General features: G+C 45.1%; 1 protein-coding gene across 8 annotated transcripts in view; it reads right to left on the bottom strand.

Moving 5' to 3' along the window:
- LOC132380423 (polycomb protein SCMH1-like) overlaps window positions 1-20852 on the bottom strand; it is a 211319-nt gene that overhangs the window by 33412 nt on the left and 157055 nt on the right. The window lies entirely within an intron of this gene.

Genomic DNA, 20852 nt, shown 5'->3' with positions numbered 1-20852 from the left:
CCCAGTGGCCACCCATTTCAATTCAACTTCCTGTTCTGACCTATCTATCGAGGGCCTCCTCTACTGCCACGATGAGGCCACACTCAGGCTGGAGAGGCAAAACCTTATACTCTGCATAGCCTTCAACCTGATGACATGAACACCACTTTCTCCAACATCTAGCAATTAATCCCCCCTCCTTCATTTTTTCCCATTCCCCATTCACCCCTACTCTTCTCCTCTCCCTCTGGTGCCCCTTCCCTTTCTTCCATGGTCCATTCTCCTCTCCTATCGGATTGCTTCTTCTTCAGCCCTTTACCTATTCCTCCTATCCCCTTTCAGCTTCTTACCTCATCCCCCTCCCCCACACACCCACCTTTCCCCTCACCTATCACCTGCCAGCTTGTACTCCTTCCCATCCCCCCCATTTTCTTATTCTGGCTTCTGCCCCCTTCCTTTCTAGTCCTGATGAAGGGCCTCGGCCTGAAACATCGACTGCTCATTCCTCGCCACAGATGCTGCCTGATTTGCTGAGTTCTTCCAGCATTCGCACTTGTTGCTTGGGTTTCCAGCAACTGGAGAATCTCTTGTAAACAGCTTATTTCTCTCCACAGATGCGGTCTGACCTGAGATCTTCTGGGGGAGGGAGAGAGAGGGAGGGAGAGAGAGGAAGGGAGAAAGAGGGAGAGAGGGAGAGAGAGAGAGAGAGAGAGAGGGAGAGAGGGAGAGAGGGAGAGAGGGAGAGAGGGAGAGAGGGAGAGAGAGAGAGAGAGAGAGAGAGAGAAAGAGAGAGAGAACGAAAACGAACGCGCGCGCAAGGCTCCTGGTATCTGCAGAATCTCTTGTGTAACAGGACAAAGTGTTTGCTTTTGGTGCATGTACTGATGCTGAGTAAATACCTCTTGCTTTGAGAAGGAAAATTAATCAGAATCCGGTTTAATATCACCAGCACATGTTGTGAAATTCCTTGTTTTGCGGCAGCAGTAGATTGTAATACATAATAATAAAAACTGTAAACTACAGTAATAAGTATACATATGTATTTTAAAAGTTAAATTAAATAAGAAGTGCAAAAGTAGAACAAAAAATAGTGAGGTACTATTCATGGGTTCAATGCCCATTCAGAAATGGGATGGCAGAGTGGGAGAAGCTGTTCCTGAATTGCTGAGTGTGTGCCTTCACGCTCCTGTATCTCCTCCATGACATGTCCTGGGTGATGGGGGTCCTGAAAGATGGATGCCAACTTTCTGAAGGGACCGCTCCTTGAAGATGTCCTGGATACTAAGGAGGCTGGTGCCCACGACGGAGCTGACTAATTTTATAACTCTCTGCAGCTTACTTTGATCCGGTGCAGCAGAACCCCCACCTCCCCCCCCACCAACCCCTCGTATCAGATATGTCTGCTCCCCAGAAAAAAAACTTTCACCTACATACATGGAAACAGGCTCTTTGGACAAATGGTCCAACTGACAAAGACACCGAATAAGCTGGTCTCAGTTGTAGGCGTTTTGCCCATTTAATAACTGGCAAATTAATGAGTTGCCTGGCTATCACTTCCCTTTGACCATCAGGCTCCTGAACCAGCATGGATAACATCACACACCTCAACTCTGAACTGATCCCACAACCTACAGACTCACTTTCCAGGACCTTGGTACTCATGCCCTCATCATCATTATTATTATTATTTATTTCGTTCATTCATTGGGTGCCGTGTCATATGACATCATTATTATGTGTTGTGCCACATGACATCATCATTATCTGCTGTGTTGTATGACGTGGGCGATCGTGGTCTTTCCATGACCATGACTGTTCTTAACCATATAACCACGACAGCACGGAAACAGGCCCTTCTAGTCCGTGCCGAACGCTTACTCTCACCTAGTCCCACTGACCTGCACTCAGCCCTTAACCCTCCATCCCTTTCCTGTCTGTATACCTATCCAATTTTTTTTTTAAATGACAATATCGAACCTGCTCAACCACTTCTACTGGAAGCTCGTTCCACACAGCTGCCATTCTTGGCAAATCTTTCTACAGAAGCGGTTTGCCATTACCTTCTTCTGGGCAGTGTCTTTACAAGATGGGCGATCCCAGCCGTTATCAATACTCTTCAGAGATTGTCTGCCTGGTGTCAGTGGTCACATCACCAGGACTTGTGATGTGCACCGGCTGCTCGTACGGCCGTCCACCACCTGCTCCCGTGGCTTCACATGACCCTGATTGTGGGGCTAAGCAGGTGCTACACCTTGTCCAAGGGTGACCTGCAGGATAGAGGAGGGAAGGAGCACCTCACCCCCTCCTTTGATGGAGACATATCTCCACCCACCCACCACCCATACTTAATTATTTAATTTCACAATTTGGCTTTTCTTGTCAGAAGGGCTGTACCTCAATAAATAAGTAAATAAATAACATTGTTCAACAGGAGACACAGAGGGGAAATTACAGATCATGTTATCTTATCAGGAGCATTCTCCAAACAGAAGAATCAAATTTAATTTAATTAATACTCTCTAACTAGTCTGGTACTGAATCACATGATACAAGACCATATCCTCCTTTAGCCACAGGGTGGTGAGTCTGTGGAGCTCATTGCTGCAGGCAGCTGTGTGAGGCCAAGTCCTTGGGTATACTTACGGTGGGGGTTGGAAGGTTCCCAATCGGAGCATGAACGGTTATGGGGAGAAGACAGGAGATTCGGGTTCAGAGGAAAATAGGTTAGCCATAATGAAAAGGCAGAGCAAATGCACCGAATGTCCTACTTCTGCTCCTATGCCTTATGGTCTAATATCCTAAAGCACTTTAATACTTAAAGTGGTTCATTTGTAATTATAATTCCATTACTTGCAAGGAAAGAAATATTCTGTGGTACAGCATTCTTAAAATCTTCTAGTGCGGTACATTTAAATACAGTGAAATAGTTCGAGGTAATAACAGCTCGTAACTTCACATCTTACATACTGTAAATCAGCAAAAAGAAATTATCTTTCGACACACAGTGCAAAAGCAAATTAGTTAAAATTTCAATTCAGATCTGAATCTGAAGTTCTTTTTAAATATCCATGTGGAAAGACAATTCCTTTTTGCTTAGTGCAAAAGATTCAGAACCCTTTAAAAACATCTGAATCTTTTTGAAAAGCATATTTAGATACTTAATATCAGGTTTCGTATTGCCAGCAGATGTCATGAAGTTTAATTTTACAGCAGCAGTACAACGATAAATAAATAGAGGAAAAAAAGTATATTACACGTGTGTATATGTATGTATTAAATAGGTAAGTGAAAATAGAAATAAGAAAGTAGTGAGTAGTGTTCATAGGTTCAGTGTCCATTCAGAAATCAGATGGCAGAGGGGAAGAAAGTGTTCCTGAATCACTGAGTGTGTGCCTTCAGGCTCCTGTACCTCCTCCCTGACCGCGAGAAGCAAATTAGCTGAAATTCAATGTGTCAGAAGAGTGTCAATTCTCACCTAAAACTTGTTCGGTGCATCACGAAGCAACCCTGGATCCTGGTTCACTTTTAAAAGATCAGTGCCCACCGGGTAATCATCCGAAAACAAGCAGACTTCTGCGTAAATCAGCTCCACTGTCACTACAAAGTGCCAGAACGGGCCTATAGCAGCGTCTCCCTACCTTGCTCTGAGTTACCAGGACGACAGACTATTTACTCTTGCAAAATTCTGCGTCGCCTTGGAAACACCATGAAAATGAAGATTCCACTCCCCTCTGCACGGTGAGAGTGCCTTTTAATTAAATTAATTCCCAAAAGGTAATGAAACCTATTGGAGCGTAACACACTAAAGAATACTCTGAACATAAAATGCTGCCGGATTTTTTGTAAGTCTGCTGTCAAACGAGGGCCAGAATCCCTCTGAACAAAATCAGCAAGGGTTTCTGCAGATGCTGGAAATCCAAAGCAACACTCACAATAAGTTACTATTTGTTATTACCTTAAGCTATTTCACTGCATTTAAAAGTAGGACATCAGAAGATTATAAGGATGCTACACAACAGGATATTTATTCACTTATTTATAGAGATGTAGCACTGAATAGACCCTTTTGGCCCTTTGAGCTGCTCTGCCTTGATTTAATCCTAGCCTAATCACAGGACAATTAACAATGGCCAACTGTTCGGACTGTGGGAGGAAAACCGGATAACCTGAAGAAACATTTGCAAAGAACAATCATGATGATGGGAAGACCATGATCGCCAACCGCACATAATGAGTGAACGAACGCCTGGAAAGTGCCCTTGCCAAGGCAACACGGTCGGTAATTTCCTGTCGCTGGAGTACAGCTGGAGGTACTCAGCCCACCAGTCAGCACCTGTGGAGGGGAACAAGCTTGGATTTATACTGTCAATCAAAGCAAGCTCCGGCTAACCCAAACACAGTCCTGAAAGAACAGAACCTCCTTCAGCTGCAGGCCAGCTTGTCCATTCCCTTGGCGGCACAGGAGTCTGCAGATGCTGGAACCGGGAGCCACAAAGGAAAGGGAACTCAGGAGAATCAGGGAGCGATCTGTGGAGGGAGTGGACAGTCGATGCTTCAGGTCGAGACTCCTCTTCTGGACTTTCACACCATCAGACCATCAGGCACAGGAGCAGAATCAGGCCACTTGGCCCATCGACTCTGACTCGCCATTCCATCAAGGACTCACCTCACGTTCTCAACACCCAATGCTCACTTATTTATATTATTGATTCTTCATTTGCTATTGCATGGGATGTTGTCTTCTGCATTCTGGTTGAATGCTCTAGTTGGGTGGTCATTCATTAATTTTGTTATAGTTATTATTTCTATAGATCTGTTAAATATGCCCACAAGAAAATGATGATAGATTTGATGTGGATAGGCTTTTTCCACTGAGGGTAGGGGAGATTCAAACAAGAGGACATGAATTGAGAGTTAGGGGGCAAAAGTTTAGGGGTAACATGAGGGGGAGCTTCTTTACTCAGAGAGTGGTAGCTGTGGGGAACGAGCTTCCAGTAGAAGTGGTAGAGGCAGGTTCAATATTGTCATTTAAAATAAAATTGGATAGGTATATGGACAGGAAAGGAATGGAGGGTTATGGGCTGAGTGCAGGTAGGTGGGACTAGGTGAGAGTAAGCATTCGGCACGGACTAGAAGGGCCGAGATGGCCTGTTTCTGTGCTGTAATTGTTAAGTGGTTACATCTGGTTATATGTTCAAAAGGTTCATTTTATTGTCAAAGTATGCGTGTACAACTCTGACATTCATCTTCTCCAGATAGCCATGAAATACAGAAAAACCATGGAGTCAATAAAAGAAAAAACGTCAACCCCTTCCACATGAAAAAGAAAAAGAAACAAAATTCGCCAACTCCTTTGATAATGTACTTTGATAAAAAAAATTTACTTTGAACTCATGTATGTCATGATTTTTTTAATGGCGGCTGTACATTGCAATACATAAAATTACTACAGCACTGTGTTAAAGTCTTTGGCACCCCAGTTATATACATGTGTCTCAGACTTCTGCGCAGTTCTGTATATATAATTTACATGTATGTGTTTTTTGCGTTTGAATGCATCTTACATGCTGCTATGTACCTGTAAGCTTTTCTTAACTTTTTTCCTGATATTTAAGTTTTTGCATTGCACTTGTGCCTGTACGTACTTGTGCATCTGACAGTAAACACAATGTTGACTTGACTCAACTCGACTAATGCTGGCATGAACCCAACGATCTGTTTCTATGCTGCGTGTTTCCAAAATCACTGACTGACAGCAGGGAGAGGCTGATTGAAGCTGAAATCAGTTCAGGTTCCTTCACTGTAGATTGGCTTTCGAGCACTCCACTGTCGTCCAAAGATTTTTGGGACGGTGGTGAATATTTGGAGCTCGGGGTTGAAGTGTTTGACGTTGCGGCTTGGCAATTAGCTTGCAGGTGTTTCATCTCAGTCAGGGTGACATCCTCAGGACGTAGTTGATGGTGTTTCTCTCTGGGAGTGCTCATGTTTATATGAGCATCCGGTCGCTTGCCTCGGCCCTGATTGGCTACCCCTTCAGTTGACCTTTGAATTTCATTGGCTCTTAGGTATGAAGTAGACACCATCTACGAACCCGTAAGAGCCACAGAAACGCATTGAATTTCCATACTGACAACCAATCAACTGATTGATAAGTATATAAAGGCCAAGCATTCAGAGGGCACAGCGTACTGATGATGTCTCCTTGTATGGTGATGAAACGTTTGTAAATGGATCAACCCAACCACACTAAGATAGGTTTGTACAGGTACATGGATGGGAGGGGTATGGACGGGTCTAGGTGCAGGTGGATGGGACTAGGCAGAAGATCAACTCGGCATACACTAGATGGGCTGAAGGGCCTGATTCTGTGCTGGAGCACTTGATAATATCATATTCTAATGACATTTTCTCCATATTTGTCTTATCAGGTCTTAATCTTTCTTTAAGATGAGCTTTAAGATTTCATTTCCAACCAGACATCCATCCCAGGAATTCTTCATTTTGGGGCGGGGCCTCTTTTTAACAGAAGCCATCCCTTGTGAAAAGTGCCTGGATGTAAATTCAATTTCCAATTTAATGAACCACATTAGCGCTAATTGCACTGAATGAAATTACTCATCTCAGTTCAAAGCTTCTTTTACTTAAATCACTATGAAAACACAAATTATACGCTCTTTTACATATGTTGCTTCATGAGAGTGCTTCCATGAAATAATTAGATTGTTCCTTAGAACAAGAGATTACTTTAAAAGAAACATTTAAAATATAGGCAATACATCCAGGTAGCGATGTCCAAGGACACAGTTTACATCCTGCCACAGAATTTGGAGGAGCTGATGTCATTGAATTAGACCATAAGACATAGGAAAATGCACAAAATTCTGGAGGAACTCTGCAGGCCTGGCAGCATCCATGGAAAAGAGTACAGTCAACGTTTCGGGCCGAGACCCTTCGGCAGGACTGGGGGGAAAAAAAGGAGTAGATTTAAAAGATGGGGAGGGGGAGGGGAGAGAGAAACACAAGGTGATAGGTGAAGCTGTGAGGGGAGGAATGAAGCAAAGAGCTGGGAAGTTGATTGGTGAAAGAGGTACAGGGCTGATAAGAGAGATTATCAGAAGTTCAAGAAATCAATGCTCATGCCATCAGGTTGGAGGCTACCCAGAGAGAATACAAGGTGTTGTTCTTCCATCCTGGGTGTGGCTTCATTGCAACAGTAGGGGAGGCCATGGGTTGACATAACGGAATGGGAAGTGGAATTAAAATGAGGGGGGGGGCATGGGGAAATCTGTATGCTCTGGTGAACGGAGCAGAGGTGCTCAACGAAACGGTCTCCCAATACATGTCGGCTCTCACTGATGTACACACCGGGAGCACCAGACACAGCAGATGACCCCATCAGACTCACAGATGAAGTGTCGCCTCCCTTGGAAGGACTGCTTGGTGCCCTGCATGGTAGTGAGGGAGGAGGTGTGTTCTGTGTGTTCTAGGAGGGGCTCAAAACCGCTAATATTCCAAGTGAGGCCTCACCAGCGCTTTATAAAATCTCAACATTACATCCTTGCTTTTATATTCTGGTCCTTTCGAAATGAATACTAACATCACATCTGCCTTCCTCACCACCGACTCAACCTGCAAATTAACTTCTAGGGAATCCTGCACGAGGACTCCTACGTTCCTTTGCATCTCAGATTTTTGTATTTTCTCTCTGTTTAGAAAGCAGTCAACCCTTTCATTTGTTCTGCCTAAGTGCACGACCATACACCTCCCGAAATCCGAAGTCTGTTCTGCCATTCAGTCACAGCCAATTTTTTTCAGCTTCATTCCCCTGCCTTCTCCAGTAAGCCTCAATCCCTTCACCAGCCAAGAACCTACCAGTTACCCACAATGACCTGGCTTCCGCCGCACTCTTCATGGCTACAAATTCACCCTCTGACTGAAGAAATCCCCCCTCGTCTTAGTTCTAAATGGACGCCCCCTTTATTCTGAGGCATCTTAGATTTTGGACTCTCCTACTTTTAAATTTCTACAGATGTACCGTGGGGAGCATGCTAACTAGCTGCATCACCGACTGGGGTGGGGAGGTGGGGGTGCTGCACAGGATCGAAATAAACTGCAGAGAGTTGTGAAGTCAGTCAGCTCCATCGTGGGCAGTACGCAGGGCATCTTCAAGGAGCAACGTCCCAGAAAGGCGACATCCATCATTAAGGACTCCCATCACCCAGGACATGCCTTGTTCTCATTGCTACCATCAAGAAAGACGTATGGGAGCCTGAAGACGCATACTCAATGATTCAGGAACTGCTTCTTCCCCTCTGCCATCAGATTTCTGAATGGACACTGAACCTATGAACACTACTCACTACTTTTATTTCTAGTTTCTGCACTACTTAATTAAACTTTTTGATATACATATACTTACTGTAATTTACAGTTTCTATTATGTATTGCAACGTACTTCATAACAAATTTCACGATATATGCTGGTGATATTAAACCTGATTCTGATGGAGACACTTTCACTGCGTCCTTTCTATCCAAGATAGAACAGTACAGCACAGTACAGGTATTTTGGGCCACGATGTTCAAAGTCCAAAGTAAATCTTATTTTCTAAGTACATACTGTCTATGTCACCATATACAACCCCGAGATTGATTTTCTTGCAGGCATACTCGACAAATCTATAGAATAATAACCATAACAGAATCAATGAAAGACCGCCCAACCTGGACGATCAACCAGGGTGCAGGAGACAATAAGCTGTGCAAATACAAAAGAAGAAACAATAATAATAAATAAATAAGCAATAAATATCAAGAACATGAGATGAAGAGTCCTTGAAAGCCAGTCCATTAGTTGTGGGAACACAAGAAGTGGCAACCTATTCCAAGATCAATCTAACCCTTACCTCCTACAACACTCTCCACTTTTTCTTTCATTTATGTAACTCTTAAATGTCCCAATTTTTTTGGTATTTGGTAGGTTTCAATGAAACCCCCCCCCCCAAACATATGGCCCAGAGACATTAAACACACCTCTCATAGAGTCATGGAGTACTATAGCACAGAAACAGGACACACGGCCCATCAAGTTCATTCTTGTTGAGCCTTTTAGTCCTGGAATTAATTCAACCTGGAATGAAAACCCTGTAACGCTAATGCCCAAAGTTCAAAGTTAGTTTATAATCCAAGTATGTATAAATCACCATACACAACCCTGAGATCAGGGTGGCATGGTGGTTAGCACAACGGCTTACAGTACCGGCGACCCAGGTTCAATTCCAGCTGCTGCCTGTAAGGAGTTTGTACGTTCTCCCCGTGACTGCGTGAGTTTCCTCCGGGTGCTCCGGTTTCCTCCCGGAGGTAGGAAAATAGTAAATTTTGTTGGTAGGTAAATTGGTGATTGTAAATTGTCCTGTGATTAAGCAAGGATTAAATCGGGGGACCGTTGGGCGATACAGCTCAAAGGGCCTGTTCCGTGCTGTATCTCTAAACAAATAAATAAACAGATAAATAAATACGTAAATAAATAAACAACAGATTAATAGCCAGATGGAGAGATAGACAGAGATAGGTAGAAAGACATGACAGACAAATAGATAGGTAGATAGACAGAGAAAGATACAGTGATAAATAGATATAGACAGATAAATAGATAGATGGGCAGAGATAGGCAGCCAGCCAGTCAGACAGAGAGATAGACATAAAGACAGATAGATAGAATCTCAGGGTGGTATAAGATGACTTACACATACCTTGATAATAAATTCACTTTGAACTCTGAAGTAAATTGTTATTGACGGGAAATGGAGGACACATGGTAATAGCCGTTACACTGCCCAGGAACACGGCCTTCAGCCCACAATGCTGTGCTGAACAGTTAACAGCTAATGGCACGCAATCAAATCTGTCTGCACGCAGTCCATATCCATTCATTTTTTTGCACATTCATGTCTCGATGTAAGAGCTTGTTCTCGTTGCTACCATCAGGGAGGAGGGACAGGAGCCAGAAGGCACTCACTCAATGATTCAGGAACAGCTTGTTCCTCTTGGTCATCTGATTGCTGAATGGTCCATGAACCCATGAAGACTACATCACCACTTTGTAATTTCTGTTTTTGCACTCTTATTTAATATATATACTTACTGACTATAATTCACATCTATTATCACCTATTGCATTGCACTGCTGCGCAAGAAAAAGTAATTTCCTGACATACACCAGTAATATTAAACCTGATTCTGATTTTGATTCTCTTAAACACCTTCATTGTACCCATCACCAGACATAGGAGCACATTCCAGACGCCCACCAATCTTTGTAAATACTTGGCCCGCACTTCGCTTTTGAACTTATAGCTTCTATATTAAGCACCCTGATTCTGGGCAGAAGATACCAGCTGACTATTCCATCTATGACTCTATAATTCTTATAAACTTCTACTGTTCTCCCCTCAGTCTCTGTGTGAGGCTGAGCAAACTATCGTGTCCTGAGCCAGTTGAACACACACAAAACGCTGGAGGCGCTCAGCAGGTCAGGTAGCGTCTGCGGTGAGGAATGAAGGGCCGATGTGGTCAGGTTCTGTCAGGCCTGGCTTGATGGCGAACCTCTTGCACTGCAGACAGTCAACACTAGAGGGTGCTCTAATCACCGGCAGCCGAGGCAGGGATCTGACACCAGAATGAAGCTACAGTTATACTCCATAAACTCCAGTTCAAATCCTACCATGTCTGTTGGTGAATGTAAATTTTAAATAAGTGCAGCTATTAAAAAATGGGTGGCAGTGGGGGGGGGGGGGGGAAGACATGTCTCTATCAAAGTAGTTATTAGGCCCTCCCTCCCCTCAGCTGGCCACCCTTGGGCAAGGTGGTAGCATCTGGTTAGCCCCCAGATGAGGGTCACATGAAGCCATGGGAGCAGCTGGTGGACATCACGAGGTTTTTTTAACGGTAGACCGGCAGTTGTCCAAGTTGCAAGTCTCCCCTCTCCATGCCACCGATGTTGTCCAAGGGAAGGGCACCAGGACCCAAGCAGCTTGGCACCGGTGTCGTCGCACAGCAACGTGTTGTTAAGTGCCTTGCTCAAGGACAAGAAACCTTGCAAGGTGCAAATCCATGGTCTATCGAGACTAACAGAGGCCTACTGCATATCACAGGTCCTGGTTATGCGGCCACCGACGCCAGGCAGACAATCTCTGAAGAGGGTTGATAATGGCTGGGAGTCTCCCGTCTTGTGAAGACACTGACCGGAAGAAGACAATGGCAAACCACTTCTATAGAAAGATTTGCCGAGAATAACCACGATCACGGACAGACCATGATCGCCCACGTATTGCGACACAGCACATAATGATGATGGTGGTGATGACAGATCAGAGATTATTCGTAAATCGAAACATCAAAACATACAGGAAAATGCATCATTTTGTATCAACGACTAAGCGACTAACACAGGATGTGCTGGGGGCAGCCCGCAAGAGCCACCGTCGTTCTGTTACTAATATAGCATGTCTATAACTTACTCGTATGCCCTTGGAATATGGGAGGAACCTGGAGCACGCAGAGGAAACCCCTGCGGCCTAGGCGAGAACGTACAAACTCCTCACGGACAGAAATTGCACCTCGATCGGTGGCACCGTAAAGCGTTAGGCTCCCCGCTGTGCCACTGTACAGCAGTGTGGCGCGACACTTTAAAGGGCAGCGTTGCTATTGCTCAACAGAATGCAGCTGTGAACACCGGCGACAAACACCTCCCACCCTCCTGAACCGTGAGAAACTCCACACGGACAGAATACAAAATTAACTGCAGTGAAGAGATCAAAACTGGCAAGGGTGAAAAATTGCTGTTTACGTCGCAATAATGTACGATGTTAAAACTTCATCTGTGCACTCTCACGCTGACAGATCTTTGGCGAGAACGGTGCCTTTAAAACAAAGGATCTGCATTACAATAGAAAATATTCAGAGGGGCGTGTGCACCCGGGTACATACGTACAATACAGATACACCAATGACCAATGCCTCAGCAATGAATAATGGTAGCATAGTGGTTAGCACAGTGTTTGACAGTGCCAGCAACTTGGGGTCCGTTCCCGTCGCTGCCTGTAAGGAGTTTGTACGTTTTTCCTGTGACTGTGTGGGTTTCCTCCAAGTGCTCTGGTTTCCTCCCACAGTCCAAAGTCATAGCTGATGGTAGGTTAACTGGTTATTGTAAATTGTCCCATGATTAGGCTGGGGTAAAATCGGGGGATTGCTGGGCAGCACGGCTCAAAGGGCCTATTTAGCAGTGTTTCTCTCAATGAATGTAACAATGAGGCTTTATGAGGGAGCAGTGAGACCTCACTTGGGAGTATTGTGAGCAGCTTTAGGCCCCTTATCTAAGAAAAGGATGCGCTGCCGTTGGAGAGGGTCCACAGGAAGTTCATGAGAACGATTCCGGGAATGAACAGGTTACTGTATGAGGAGTGCTTGACGGCTCTGGGTCTGTAGAAGAACGTGAGGTGCTCTCATTGATATTTGCCAAATACTGAAAGGCCTCAATCGAGTGGATGTTGAGAGGATGTTTCCTATAGCGGGAGAGCCTAGGACCAGAGCGCACAGCTTCAAAGGATAGAGATGAGGGATTTTTTAGTCAGAGAATGGTGTATTTGTGGAATATCTTGCCACAGGGAGCTGTGGAGGCCATGTCAATTGAGTTCATTTAAAGCGAGTTTAATAGGTTCTCGTTTAGTAAGGGCTTTAAAGGTTATGGGGAGAGGCAGGGGAATGGGGTTGAGCGAGAGATAATAAATCAGCCATTGTTGAATACTGGAGAAGACTTAATGGGCTGAATGGCCACAGGGCCGTGGTTACCCACTGATCAGAGAAATGCTTGAAGGAGAGGGAGACCCTATCATACCATGGCTAGATTTGGCCTATGCCTACGTGTTATTACCACGCTGGTAGATGTTGTGCTGAACCTCCATTATGATCTGAGGAAGATAAAGGACCTCTTCCTGGACTTCTGCGGGAACTTCAGATTGAGAGAATCCTCAGGAACGGCCACATCAGCCTTCCCCCGGCTCAGGAAGGGAACTATAACCCAATGTCAAGATGGCGGCAGCGAACAACACGACTACAGCCCATGGTCGACTCCATCGCCTCTCTCCGATTGAGGTATCAAGGGTGTGAGCCCATGATCGACTCCATCGCTTCTCTCCGATTGAGGTATCGAGGGTGTGAGCCCATGATCGACTCCATCGCTTCTCTCTGATTGAGGTATCGAGGGTGTGAGCCCGTGATCGACCCCATCGCTTCTCTCTGATTGAGGTATCGAGAGTGTGGGCCCATGGTTGACTCCATCGTTTCTCTCTGATTGAGGTATCGAGGGTGTGAGCCCATGGTCGACTCCATCGCTTCTCTCTGATTGAGGTATCGAGGGTGTGAGCCCGTGATCGACTCCATCGCTTCTCTCTGATTGAGGTGTCAAGGAAGGAGTTCATGATCGACTCCATCGCTTCGCTCTGATTGAGGTGTCGAGGGTGTGAGCCCATGGTCGACTCCACTGCTTCTTTCCAATTGAGGTGTCGAGGCATGAGTTCATGATCGACTCCATCGCTTCGCTCTGATTGAGGTATCGAGGGTGTGAGCCCATTGTCGACTCCACCGCCTCTCCCCGATTGAGGTGTCGAGGCATGAGTTCATGATCGACTCCATTGCTTCTCTCTGATTGAGGTGTCGAGGCATGAGTTCATGATCGATTCCATTGCTTCTCTCTGATTGAGGTATTGAGGCATGAGTTCATGATCGATTCCATTGCTTCTCTCTGATTGAGGTATTGAGGCATGAGTTCATGATCGACTCCATTGCTTCTCTCTGATTGAGGTATCGAGGGTGTGAGCCCATGATTGATTCCATCGCTTCTCTCTGAGGTGTCAAGGAAGGAGTTCATGATCGATTCCACTGCCTCTCCCCAATTGAGGCGTTCAGCAAGGATGTTGACGAGGACAGAAGGGTGTTTGGCACCAAGTGCCTGCACTTGTCCCGTCTTTCCCTCCATCTCGCTAACTGCTATCGGAGGAAAGTGCAGGAGTGCTGGGATCCACGTTGTCGGGATTGATCGGTGAGGCTGTGAGGATGTTGAGGTTCATGTTGCATGTGTTCCTGGATTCTGGTTGCTTTACTTTTGCTGTTTTTGAGCAGTTTGATTGGGGTGATCGAAGCAGATTGAGGTGCTTTGCTGAAGAAAGGCCTGTGGCCTGCAGTCAGCCAGCGGCACGGCGTTGAACTGAACTAAACCGAATACCGCTTGATGTTTGATATTCTATCTGTTGCTCGCTCACTTTTTGCCATTTGCAGCACAATTTGTTCTTCTTATCGTGCAGTGGGTGTTTGACACTTTCTTGAGTGAGTTCCATGGTGTTTCTTTGTTTTGTGGCTGTCTGTGGGGAAGATAAATTTCAACATTGTATACTGCATACATACAGTACTTTGATAAATGTCTTTGTGTTTACTTCTCCTAACCACTCAGATCATGGCTGATTCTAACTCTGAAGTCCATCTTCCTCTTGTTCGTGCCAAGAAACTTATTGGCTATAAACTCAATGACTTGGCTTCAAGGTCGAGAAAATCCAAGAGGTTTACAACCTTCTGCACACACCTCCTCTGAATGTTTAGTGACAGACCCTTTATTCCAGATTCTCTGCATCTCACCTGTCAATCCGAGATTTCTATCACTCAGTAAGAACGTTCCTTTTTTTTAAACCAAGGACCAAAAGTATTCAATATGTCTTCAGAAGGAAATATCCCCATCCACCAAATGCAGAACTTCCTGCTGGCCAAACATTTTAATTCCCATTCCCGTTCTGATATGTCTGTCCATGGCCTTCTCTTGTGCCAAGATGAGGCTATCCCACAGGGTGGAGGATCAACACCTTACATCCCATTGGGTAGCCTCCAACTTGTTGGCATGTCAATTTCTCCTTTTGGTATAAAAAATTCCCTCCCCTGTTCTTCTATTCCCCATTCTGGTCTTTTATTTCTTCTCACCCTCCTATCACTTCCCAATGGGTCCCCTCCTCCAATGATCCACTCATATCAGATTCCTTCCTCTCCAGCCCTTTACCTTTCCCTCCCACCTGGTTTCACCTATCACCTTCTAGCTTTCCTCCTTCCCCTCCCCCCCACCTTTTTATTCTGGTGTCTTCCCAATTCCCTTCCAGTCTCGAAGAAGGGTCTTGGCCTGAAATGTTGAAACATTAATTTTCCATAGATGCTGCCTGACCTTCTGAGTTCCTCCAGCATTTTGTGTAACTTCGCCTTATTTCACAAGTCAACCCATTGAATCCGCACTGGACTAACTCCAAGGCAAACGATTCCTTCTTCAGGTGATTACTGCCAAACTAGTACAGTGTTCCAACTAAGATCTTGCTAAAACCCCGTACAACTTTCACAACTCATTCTTGCGTTCCTTCTCCAAATCACTACAGTAGAAGCCAATGTGGCATTGTGTGCAGGTCTTGCATGCTTTCAGAGTCTTTAACATTTCACTACATGCTATTATTTATTAGTTACACACAGTAAACTAGTTGCACTTCGGCAGGACCTACCAGGGTAGGTCTTATAGAGTGAACGGTAGGGCACTGAGGAGGGCGGTAGAACAAAGGGAATCTGGGAATAAGGTACGTGATTCATTACAAGTGGAGTCACAGGTTGATAGGTCATAAAAACAGTTTTTTGGCACATTGCTCTTCATATAGCAAAGTATTGTGTCCAAAAGACGGGATGTTATGTTGAAGGTGTTCAAGACGTTGGTAAGGCCGAAGTTGGAGTATTCTGTGTAGTTCTGGTCACCTACCTAGAGGAAAGTTGTAAATAAAGTTGAAAGACTATAGCACAAATTTACAAGGATGTTGCCAAGACTGGAGGAGCTGAGTTATAAGGAAAGATTAGAACATGGAAAACCTATAGCATAATACAGGCCCTTCGGCCCACAATGCTATGCCGAATGTGTATGTACTTTAGAAATTACCTAGGGTAACACCTAGCCCTCAATTTTTCCGAACTCTTCAAGTAGATTAAATAGGTTAGGACTTCATTCCTTGGAACATAGAAGATTGAGGGAAGACTTGATAAGAGCATACAAAATTATGAGGGGTATAGATAGGGTAAATGCAGGCAGGCTTTTTCCACTGAAGTTGGGTGGGACTACAACTAAAGGTCATAGGTTAAGGATGAAAGGTGAAAAGTTTAAGGGGAACCTGAGGGGAAACTTCTTCACTCGGAGGGTTGTGAGAGTGAGCTGCCAGTGCGAGTGGTACATGCATGCAAGCTCGATTTCAATGTTTAAGAGAATTTTGGATAGGTACGTGGATGGCAGTGGTACGGAGGGCAATGGTCTGGGTGCATGTCAATGGGACTAGGCAGCTTAAACTAGATGGGCTGAAGGGCCTGTTCCTGTGCTGTACTTTTCTGTGACTCTACGACAATAGAGATGGAGGAACTCAGTGGGCAGGCAGTAAGCAGAGAAAGAATACCTCACAGCACATTGCAGACCCTTTGGTCCACAAAACTGTGCCATCCTTTTAATCTACTCCAAGATCAACCTAATCCTTCCCTCCCACATTTTCATCCATGTGCCTATATAAAAATCTCTTAGATGACACTAATCTATCTACCTCTAGGTGGGAGATGGTGCTGGTGTAGCTTTGGAAGATGGACTGCAGAGAGTTGTAAACTCAGTCAGCTCCATCATGGGCACTAGCCTCTGTAGTATCCAGAACATCGTCAAAGAGCGAGGCCTCAAAAAGGCATCGTTAAGGAATCCCACCACCCAGCACTCAGGACATGCCCTCTTCTCATTTGTACCATCAGGGAGAAGGTACAGGAGCCTGAAGCCTCAACAATTCAAGAACAACTTCTTCCCCGCTGCCATCCAATTTCTGAATGGACATTGAACCCATGTACACTACCCCACTACATGGTGCCACAAAGACAACAAATTTCACAGCATCTGGCGGTGATATTAAACCCGACTCTTGCCAAGGAAAAGGAAGGAACAGCCGGGGCAAATGCAAGAGGCCACATCTACACCTTTCAAACTTCAAAGTAAAATTTATTATCAGAGTACATAGATGTCACCACACACAACCCTGTCATTCTTTACCCTGTGGGCATACTTAGCAAATCCATAGAACAGTAACCCTAAGGAGGATCAATGAACAATAAACTGTGCAAATGCAAATATAAATAGCTATAAATAACAAGCATGAAATAACAAGATAATGAGACCTTAAAGTGAAACCATCTGTTGTGGGAACACCAGAAATAGAATGAGTGTAGTTATTCTCTTTTGTTCAAGAGCCTCATGGTTGAGGGGGTAGCAACTGCTGGTGGTGTGAGTCCTGAGGCTCTTGTACCTTCTACCGGATGGCAGCAGCGAGAGGAGAGCACGGCTTTTGGAATGGAGAAAGTGAAGGGAGGCAAAAGAGAAGTTATTTTGGATTGAATCCGACCAACGTTTTTAATAAAGCCTCAGCATTGCAAGGCAAGGCACACAAAATGCTGGAGGAACTCAGCGTCTATCTGGAGTCCTCGCTGGGTCTGAACCAAGAAGCCTGAAAACGGATCTGGAAGCCATGTGGCACGAGATGGCCGTGAAGAACAGTTCCCAGGAAGGGTACGTGGCTGTGGTCGCGGATCTGGGTGAGGACATGGCCGAAGAGTCGGAGGGCAGCAGAGATCATGGGGGGGTGAGCAGTGAGAGAGGGTTTCACTGGACTCCCGTCCAATGGGAAGATTTAAATTTCTTCAGTGTAGGCATCCCCTGAAGAGATCACAGAGGGAGAGCAGAAAGAGGGGGTTTCACTGAACTGCTGTCGAATGGGGAATTTTAAACTTCTTCAGGGTAATCTTCAACAGTCTCAGCATACAGTATGTCTTTGTTGTAACCATGTATCGGGGTGCACCCGCTTCTCTGAGTGTCTGTCTAATTGTAATGCAGATCCTTTGTTGGACAGAGGAAGGTGGAGGTGGCAAAGAACTGGTTGGGTCTGTTATCCAGAAAGAAGTAAAGAGCCCTGTTGTGGTTACCTGAAAACACAGCAACATCACTCAGAGACTAGGCATGGGTTGGGGAGAGAGGGGGTTTGACACACTCCAAAGTAACAAAGTTCTAGGTAGAAGAAGGTATGTTCAATCCTTTATTAAGAAACCAGTAAATAGCGTAAGATATAGGAGCAGAATTATGCCATTTCATCATAGCTGACCCATTTTCCCTCTCAGCCCCAGTCTCCTGCCTTATCCCCGTATCCCTTCATGCCCTAATCAAGAATCTATCAATTTATCAACCTCTGCCGTAAATATACACAATGACTTGGCCTCCACAGCTGTCTGTGGCAACAAATTCCACAGATTCACCACTCTAGCTAAAGAAATTCATCTTCATCTCCATTCTAATTGGTGTCCCACTATCCTGAGGCTGTATATTCTGGTCTCAGACTCCCCCACCAAAGGAAACAACCTCTCCATCCCCACTCTATCGAGGCCTTTCAACATTCGATAGGTTTTAATGAGGTCATCCCTTATTCTTCTGAATTCCAGTGAGTGCAGGCCCAGAGCCGTAAACCCTTCTCATATGACAAGCCTTTCAATCCAGGAATAACTTTTGTGAACATCTTTTGAACCCTCTCCAACATCAGCACATCCTTGCATAGATAAGCGGCCCAAAACTGCTCACAATACTCCAAGTGAGGCCCCATCAGTGCTTTATAAAGCCTCAACATTACATCCTTGCTTTTATATTCTAGTCCTCTCGAAATGAATCCTAAGACAAACAATTGTGTGTATGTGTGTGCGCGCGCGCCCTTAACTCCTGGTGGAGTCGTCAGGACACCGCCAGGACAAGATTTTTGCACCTATCTTTTTGGTGATTGCTCATCGTCTTGGGCATCTGAAACTTTGTGGAGCCCATCCTTCTCCAGATTTCTTATTTACGAGCTCATGACTCTTGAAATCAATCCCATGGTTGACGAATGCCAATGCACCATATGGGTTGTGGAGTGTGGGGGGTAGGGGACACATGGCCAAGTGGTTAAGGCTTTGGGCTGGCAATCTGAAGGTCACTAGTTTGAGCCTCAGCCGAGGCAGCGTGTGTGGCCTTGAGCAAGGCACTTAACCACACACTGCTCCTGCACGTTTATAGCCCAGTGGAGGTCGTTGGTGCAGTGCGGACAAGACAAGACAGAGTCAATACACAAGGATATGAATTTGGTAAGGCAGAAACAGGTGGGAACAATGTGCCTAACAGGGGGAGAGGGGGAAAGAGATAGAGAGAGAGAGAGAGAGGGGGAAGGGGGGGGGAGGGGAGAGGGAGAGAGAGGGAGAGAGAGGGAGAGAGAGAGGGAGAGGGAGAGAGAGGGGGAGAGAGAGAGAGAGAGAGAGAGAGGGGGAGAGAGAGAGAGAGAGAGAGAGAGAGAGAGAGAGAGAGAGAGAGAGAGAGAGAGAGAGAGAGAGAGAGAGAGGAGGGGGGGGAGAGAGAACACACAAACACACACTAGGGGGTGGCTGGGTTTTTCCCAGAGTGCTCTATTTGTCACACACACACACACACTCTTCAAGACAGCTTGTAACTAACCATGTATAACCTATTAAGAGTTCAAACAGAACCATATGGAATAATTTGTCCTCATTGTGGAACATTTCAAACCACTTGGGAATTTAGTTCACAATTAAGCTGTCAGATGAAAAATTCAACATGAACCCGGTTCACTTACTACACCCATTAGTATGGACGGGTGGATGAGCATAAGTAATAGGCCTGAGATGAAAGCAGGCTTTGCAAAGCAATGGAACATGGTTCGGTGCCTCTGAGACAGTCTCATTGCCTCCGGCAACATCACCTCATACATTTACAAAGGTTACTAAGAGGAAAAATCACTTGAAACTTGACATTTTCCCCGCAGATACTGAAAGGTAGTATCATTCTGAACTCTGACGACCCTGGTGAACATCGCAAAGACCGCGGGGAGAATCCGTTCGGAAATTCACTTGCCGAATTGAACGACACTGGGTCTTCCTCGCCAGAGCTGGCGTAAAGAACAAATGTCTCTGTCCTGTTAAACAAGTTAATTCCTGAAACTGAGTCAGTAGGCTTGGAAATACAAGTAATAACTAATAATAGCATAAGAAATCGGAATGGGGAGGCTATTTGGCCCATCGAGTCTTTCAATAAGATCATGGCTGATCTGGCCATAGTCTCATCTCCACCTACCTGCCTTAATCCTTAGTTCCCCTATGATGCAAAAATCTATCCAACCTTGTCTTAGGTATATTTATATAATAAATATTTTTAAATATATTTATATAATTGCTGACCAGAACCTTGGATATTGAAGATGAGAATGCCCTGGGATTGTAGTAATTTGCATTAAATGTTGGAAATAACTCAGAAAATGTGTAGCTCGGGATTCTCTGATCTTGAAAATTCACTTGCAAATGTTTCGTCACCACACGAAAAGACATCACCAGCGCGCTGTTCATTTGCGGCGTGTCCTCCGAATGCTCGGACTTTATATACTTACCAATCAGCTGATTGGTCATCATTACGGAAACTCGATTGTGACATAGGAGGGGGGTCTTGCATGGCGAACTCTGTGCGTTGGCTGGAATTTTGCCCGCATTGGCTTATAAATGGGATTGAGGTCTACACGTCTGTTTATGGAATTGTTTGTGGAAAACTAGACTTCTTGGAATTCTCTTGCCTGCCGCAAGTTTGCCTGCGCCATCACTTTCACTGATTTTCATGGGTAGCGACCAGGGAGATTTGGCCAAGCCACTTCACAGCCAGCTGATGTTCGTGGATCCTTGCGGGTAGTTTTCTTCGTTTGGCTGATGTAACA

This window comes from Hypanus sabinus, chromosome 24 (assembly GCF_030144855.1).
Source record: "Hypanus sabinus isolate sHypSab1 chromosome 24, sHypSab1.hap1, whole genome shotgun sequence".
Classification (NCBI taxonomy): Eukaryota; Metazoa; Chordata; class Chondrichthyes; order Myliobatiformes; family Dasyatidae; genus Hypanus; species Hypanus sabinus.
This window is presented reverse-complemented; position numbering and strand designations above follow the sequence as displayed.